This window comes from Ictidomys tridecemlineatus, chromosome 9 (assembly GCF_052094955.1).
Source record: "Ictidomys tridecemlineatus isolate mIctTri1 chromosome 9, mIctTri1.hap1, whole genome shotgun sequence".
NCBI classification, from domain to species: Eukaryota; Metazoa; Chordata; class Mammalia; order Rodentia; family Sciuridae; genus Ictidomys; species Ictidomys tridecemlineatus.
The window spans coordinates 8698249-8705412 of record NC_135485.1 but is presented as its reverse complement, the minus strand read 5'-3'; the positions used below and the strand labels follow the sequence as shown (position 1 = coordinate 8705412).

Below are 7164 nucleotides of genomic sequence, written 5' to 3'. Positions count from 1 at the left end.
GTAGCCTAGTTATCACCTTGATATTAGCCTTGAAGAACTCTTTTTTTTTTTTTAAGATTTTAATATTTCTTATAGTTTGGCTGGCAACAAAGTCTTAGTTTTTTTTTTTTTAAAGAGAGTGGAAGAGGGAGGGAGAGAGAGAGAGAGAGAGAGAGAGAGAGAGAGAGAGAGAGAGAGAGAGAAAGAGAGAGAATTTTTTAATATTTATTTTTTAGTTATCGGTGGACACAACATCTTTGTTTGTATGTGGTGCTGAGGATCGAACCCGGGCCATACGCATGCCAGGCAAGCATGCTACCACTTAAGCCACATCCCCAGCCCTTGAAAAACTCTTATTAGAGAATCCAGCCATATTGTACCCAGACACATAAATGAATGCAATGCAATTTCAAGTCACAAAGTTTGCAGTCACTTGTTATGCATTAATAGAAAGTTAATGTTTTTTCTTACTCATAGGAGCTTCAGAACAAAGTGATCTTGTCCTTTGGAATTTGGAGTTTGGAGGTGACCTTGGGCATAGAGGGTATTCTAGATTACAGGAAAACAATGCATGTGTAGTCTCATGATTTAAGACTGGAAAAAAATGAAATGTTTCGAGAGGTTGAAGTTAGTTATGAAATTCTAGAATGAAAGTTTAGTAGTTCCTTTGTAAACAATGCTAATGGAGATTAAATAAGTTATTTTAAAAAATAAATATTTGCATAGAGAACTTTCTGAGAATATTAAAACATAAAAATTATTAAAAAATAAAAGATGGGAGAGGGGGCCATTGGTCAAGGATGTACACGTAGCACAAAATTGTGAGAATATGAGGAGGATGACAGTGGAAATTTGTTTTAAAATTGAAAGTTTAAAAATATGTTTGGAAGTTCAAGTAAAATAAAGGGAAAACAAACCACGGGCAGAGTGGGGTGTTTTACATTGCTGAGACCAAAATACGTGACAAGAATGGTTTAGAGGAGGGAAAGTTTATTTTGGCTCATGGTTTCAGAGACTTAGTCCATGGTTGGCTGATGCCATTGCTCTGAGCCGAAGATGAGGTCGCACATCACGGCGGAAGGGTGTGTGTGAGGGAAGCTGCTGCATTCATGGCTGGCCAGGAAGCAGAGAGAGGGAAGAGGGAAGGGCCAGGGTAGATGAGGCCTTCCAGGACATGCCCCTAGTGACCTCCCTCCGCTAGCCACACCCCACCTGCCTTCAGTCACTATCCAGCCCATTCAAACTAGGATGGAACGATTAAGTTAGAGTTCTCATAAACTAACCATTTCAATTCTGAATTTCTGCATTAACACAGGAGGTATTGGGGGACACCTCATATCCAAATCATAACAATGGGGTTTAATGCTCTGAGATGATGGAGGGTGCCACTCAACCTCTTTGGTTCTGCACAAAAAAGGAGAATATTTCCTATTTAAATATTGAATGTAGTGGAGTTTATCTTAATGTATTGACTCATCATGAATACTGTCTCCTTACCTTCTTTGTTGTGTGGTTTAGATTTTATATATCTTAGAAATTAATGCTCTCTCTGAGATGCAGATGGCAAAGATATTCTCCCACTCTGATCCACTTTGAGTTTTGTGCAGGGTGAGATATAGGGGTTTGATTTCATTTTGTTATATATGGATTTCCATTTTCTTAGCACCATTGGTTTAAGAGGCTATCTTTTCTCCAATGTATGTTTATGGTGCTATTTTCTATTATGAGATAACTGTATTTATGTGGGTTAGTCTCTGTGTCTTCTATTCCGTACCACTAGTCTTCACGTCTGTTTTTTAGTTATTTTTTTTAAGTTGTAGATAGACACAAAAATCTTTATTTTATGTATTTTTATATAGTATTGAAGATTGAACCCAGTGCCTCACGTGGCCCAGGCAAGTGCTCTTCCACTGAGCTACATCCCCAGCTCCTTGATGTCTATTTTGGTGCTAACACCATACTGTTTTTGTTAGTACATCTCTGTAGTGTGATTTAAGGTTTGATATTGTAATGCCTCCTGCTTCACTTTGCTCACTGAGGATTCCTTTGGCTATTCTGGCCTCTTATTTTTCCAAGTGAAATTCATGACTACTTTTTCTACTTCTATGAAGCATGTGTCATTGTATTAAAAAGGTATAGTGCTTTTGGTAGTATGGCTATTTTGACAATATTAATTCTGTCTATCTGAGATATATCCTTTATTAATATTTATTTTTTAATTGTAGGTGAACAAAATACCTTTATTTCATTTTTATGTGGTTCTGAGATTCGAACCCAGTGCCTCATGCATGCTAGTCGAGCGTACTACCTCTGAGTCACAACCCCAGCCCTGAGATATATTCTTAAATGAATTATACTTCTTATGCTATCATGAAAGCCTTTTATTTTCACTTAGTTTTCTAGTTAATTATTGTACATAGAACTGCAATTGAGTTTTGAATATGTGGATATTGAATTTGAGTCCCGGAGACTGGCTAAATTCACTTCTAAAGCTAATCATTCATCTATAGTGCTTTTGGATTTTCATTGTCAACCTCGATAATGAGAATCTTGTTTTTTCATTTTCTGAAGTTATGGTGCTAGCCAGGGTTCCTGGTGTACCAATGTGGAATGTTAGTGGAAATTATTTTCTTCCTAACCTCAAATGGAAAACTCAACATTTACCAGTATGTATCATATTGCTATAAGCTTTTTTGAAAATTCCTTAATCAGATTAGGGAAATTCCCTTATGTTTCTAGTTTGCAGAAAGAATTTTAAAGAAATCGTGAATGGAGGTTGGAGGAGCATGATTCCCCTGGTGAATCATCTCAGCTGGTAGTAGAGGAGGACGAAACAAAAACATTGAAAGACCTGGGTATGACAGATGTATTGTGATCAGTTGAGGCCAGCAAAGCCCACCAAGATCCATACTGAAGCTATTCCTCTGGCCCTACAAGGTGGTGATATCATTGTGTAGGGGGAAACGTGCTCTGGAAAAACAGGGGTCTTGACTCTGCCCATCCTGAATGTTCTGCTGCAGGCACCACAGAGTGGTCAGAGCCTCTTGACCTTCAGGGCCTGTTGAAAAGAGAGAGAGCCACCTGAATCTTTTATAATTATACAGGGAGGACACACATGCCCACATGCTCACCCCTCACTCAGGAGTTGGCCTTTCAGATCTCAGAGCCCTTTGAAGCCCTACGGTCCTCTCTTAGAGTGCAGAGTGCTGGGACTGTAGGTGCAATCTATTAAACGTCCCAATCTCTAGCCCCGGAAAAGCAAACAAACCATACACACACACACACACAGCCCCACATATAATAAAATAATGGGTTGACAAGATCCTCAAAGTGGTCCCTCAAGGTTGGAAAACATTTCTCTGCTAACATTACCCCGAAGGTACAAAAACTTCGGAGAGCAACTCTGAAGAATTCTGTAAAATCCTGTGAATTTACTGTTTCCTCTAAATACCAGAGGTTGGAAACTTACAGCAATGTTATCTTATTATTCCCTCTAAATTCCAGGATGCATACCTGGTTTATATTGTCAAGGAATTGGCTGGAAACCCCATGATATTCTGCAGCACCTGTATTAATACTCAGAGAACAGCTTTGCTGCTTTGAAATCTTGGATTTACTGCTACCCCCTCTGTGGACAGATGAGTCAGAGCAAGTGCCTAGGATTGCTGAATAAGGTTAAGGCCGAGGCTTGCTCCGTTCTTCTGGCAACTGATGTTGCCAGCAGAGGTTTGGACATCCCTTATGTGGATTCGGTGGTCACCTCGGACATCTGCCTCATTCCAGTGATTACGTCTATGGTATAGGTGGAACAGCCACTGCTGGGCACTCTGGAAAGGTGAGAGCTTTTGTCACACAGTATGATGGCAACTCTTCCAGCACATACAACATTTAATTGGGGAAAAAACTGCTTGTCTTTCCAACACAGGATGACGAGATTATGAAGTTGATAGAACAAGTGACTTAAGACCAAGGATTTGCCCTGATGGAGTTAAGGGAACATGGAGCAAAGAAGAAATGCACTTAAGTGCCACAACACACGACTAAATCATTCATGGTCACTCCAGGTGAATTTGGGTTGGCAGGAAATAATTACACAGACCTTTTTTCCTAGGGTCCAATGATGGATTTCTCTTGATCTTAAGGGTCTGTTGGAAAGAGAGAGAGCCACCTGAATCTTTTATAATTATATAGGGAGGGCACACAAAGAGAAATTTGATGGAATGTTCTTTCCAAATAAGGCCAAGGATCAGGTTTCAGGGGGTTGAGTCTTGTGGTCAGTAAGTGGATTGACATCTTGGCACGTCACACCCATCTCAGGTGCTGTGTGGGAACACAGGCAGAGCAAGAGAAAAATGCACACGTGTATTGCACGGCCCAAAGAGCCTGCAACACAGGCCAGTCCTCTCACACACTCCAACACTCATAGCTCCCCCACACAGCCCATAGCTGGCCGGTGACACATAAGAAAATGCTGGAGAGAATGTTGACACAGAGGGTGCTGTTGGCAGTAGAAATAAGGTGGCTGAAGAGAGAGCAAGACTGTTAATCACTTGGATGAAGACTTGAGTTCTGCTTTCTCTCTGTAAAATGGAATCACAGAAAAGAATGAAACCCCTCCAACAGAGTTCCTCGGGTTGAAATCTGTCCAAATTATGTCCAGAAGCTGCCAACCCAGTGCTCATTCCCCTTTCTAAGCGCTGGGGTATCACTGCTGCAAGATTATTGGCCAGGTTGTTTCTGCTTTTCAGCTTTGATGCCTTGCTCAGGACACGAGGGGATGTGCCTTTCTGTCATGTCACAGAGACCTTTCACCTTTGGCAGCTGCAAGTTGAGGACTGGGTTGATGAATTATGTAACCCGTAACTGTAAAGGAAAGGATTGTACACCCATAAATGGGATTAAAGACATTGGAGCCTGTGTTTCCTTAGACCCATGTGACACAATACATTTATATTTTACTGAAAAAAATCATGAATGGATTTTCAATTCTATTGAATTATGATATTTCCCTCTTTGCATCTCTTAAGATGGTTATCATTTTTCTTTTAATTTTTAAATGTAGCATATTACCTTATTTAATTTTATAATGTCAAACCAACCTTGCATTTTTCATTATGACTTTAAACAACTTTTATTTTATTTATGCCTTTCGTTCTCTGACATGAATATTATCATTATCATGTATTTTGATTCTATCCTTTCAAACAGTGGGTGATGTCATCTTATATGCCAGGTGTTTACTTATTCACCCACATAAGTATCACTTTGTTCTTTTTACATGTCATTACCTTTCTCATGTTAAATACAACGTTTAGAATTTCCTTTAGGTAGAAATACCACTAATCATTGCACATTGCTCTTGTATACAGCATTTTTTTTTTGTGGTAGTGGAGATTGAATTCCAGGAACTACATCCATTTTTATTTTTTATTTTAAGACAAGGTTTTGCTATGTTGACAAGGTTGGCTTCCAATTTATCATCCTTGTGTCTCAGTCTTCTGAATAGGTGGGCTTATAGTTGTGGCCCTTGATCCAACAATTTTAATAAACTCTTCTTATGTGTGAGAGTTATTAGATTTTCTGGGGCTGGGGTTGTGGCTCAGCAGTACAGCACTCACCTAGCACGTGTCAGGTGGTAGGCTTGACCTTCAGCACCACATAAAAGATAAATAAATAAAATAAAGGTCTAAAAATGTTTTCCTACCTGCTTTTTGGAGGTGATCATATCATCAGAGACTGTTTATCTTTTCCTTTCCAATGTTCATTCTACTTATAGTATTGAATAGAGACTAAGCATCATTGCTTGTTTATTCTAAACTTCAAAGTGCTTCAAAAGTTTTCAGTGTGATGTTTATTGAAGGGTTTCAGGAATTTCTAAATCCTATTAGAGAAATTTCCTTCTATTTCTAATTTTCTAAGGGGTTTATTTTTTAAAAATTTATGAGTGCATATAGACTTTCATTGAAGATATTTTTAGTCTCTGTAATATTTTAATGACAAGGTTGATTTTATTTTAAAGTTATCAATTCAATGTATGGCAAAAACAATTTTAGTGGGGAAAATCCTTAATATAAAAAAGTTTGATAAAATCCAGGATTTACTTAGAACTGGGACTAGAAAGACAAATTTTATTTATTTATTTACTTATTTATTTTGTTTCAGTAAAACTTTATTTACAGACACTGAAAGAAATGGAGCACATATACAGGAAACTCTATAATATAAATTTATATTTTACATTTTGATAAATTATTATAGTAATAAGAAAATACAATGTTCCCAACATTCCACTAAGTCATCTACCCACAGTAGGTACCCTCTCCCCATCATGGAGTTAACCACCAGGTAGAATTTACTTTTCTTTGTATTTTTAGTAATTATGTATGCACTCTAAAGGATACAGTTTATTTTTTAAAATTTTACATAGAAGTAAAGGAAAGACAAAATTTTAAGTTGAAACTTTCCCTCTGCTGTTGGGGTCATGCAGATGTCCCCTCTGACCACTGCACTGCTCTCTAGCTATTACTGATCTTTGAAATCTTGAAAATTTTAAATGATAGTATTTTTCAAGACCCAAAGTCACTTACACTCACAGGTTTAGTTCTCCTTACTGCTTTAATCTTCTACTTCACTGTGATTTTGTATCTTGAATCCTCTTTTCATCCTTTATTTAATCTTTTATGTTCATTCTTTTAGTTGGCTTCTTGTCTCTGTGACCAAAAGACCTGACAAGAGCAACTTAAAGGAGGACAATTTATTTTGGCTCATGGTTTAGGGGTTCAGTCCATGGTCAGCCAGCTCCGTAGCTCTGGGCCCGTGATGGGGTAGAACATTAGAAGGGTGCAGCAGGGGAAGCAGCTCAGGACATGACAACCAGGAAGCAGAGAGAGCTCTGATTACCAAGGACAAAATATAAAACCCAAGGTCACGCCCCCAGTGACCTAATTCCTCCAGCCACAACCTACCTACCCACAGTCACCACCCGGGAATCTCCATACTGCTTTTTCTCCATAATCCTCATCATCATTTATTGTTGTCTGTATTCTTGGTAGCTGCCATTTTTACTGATATGGGATGAAATCTTAGAGTAGTTTTGATTTGCATTTCTCTAATTACTAGAGATGTTGAATATTTTTTCATATATTTATTGATTGAATGTATATCATCTTCTGAGAAGTGTCTGTT

At 38.3% G+C, this 7164-nt stretch overlaps 1 pseudogene; it reads left to right on the top strand.

The window, feature by feature from the left end:
• The first annotated feature begins 1035 nt into the window (after positions 1 to 1035).
• Positions 1036 to 4545, top strand: LOC101961025 (putative ATP-dependent RNA helicase DDX47; annotated as a pseudogene).
• The last annotated feature ends 2619 nt before the right edge of the window (positions 4546 to 7164 follow it).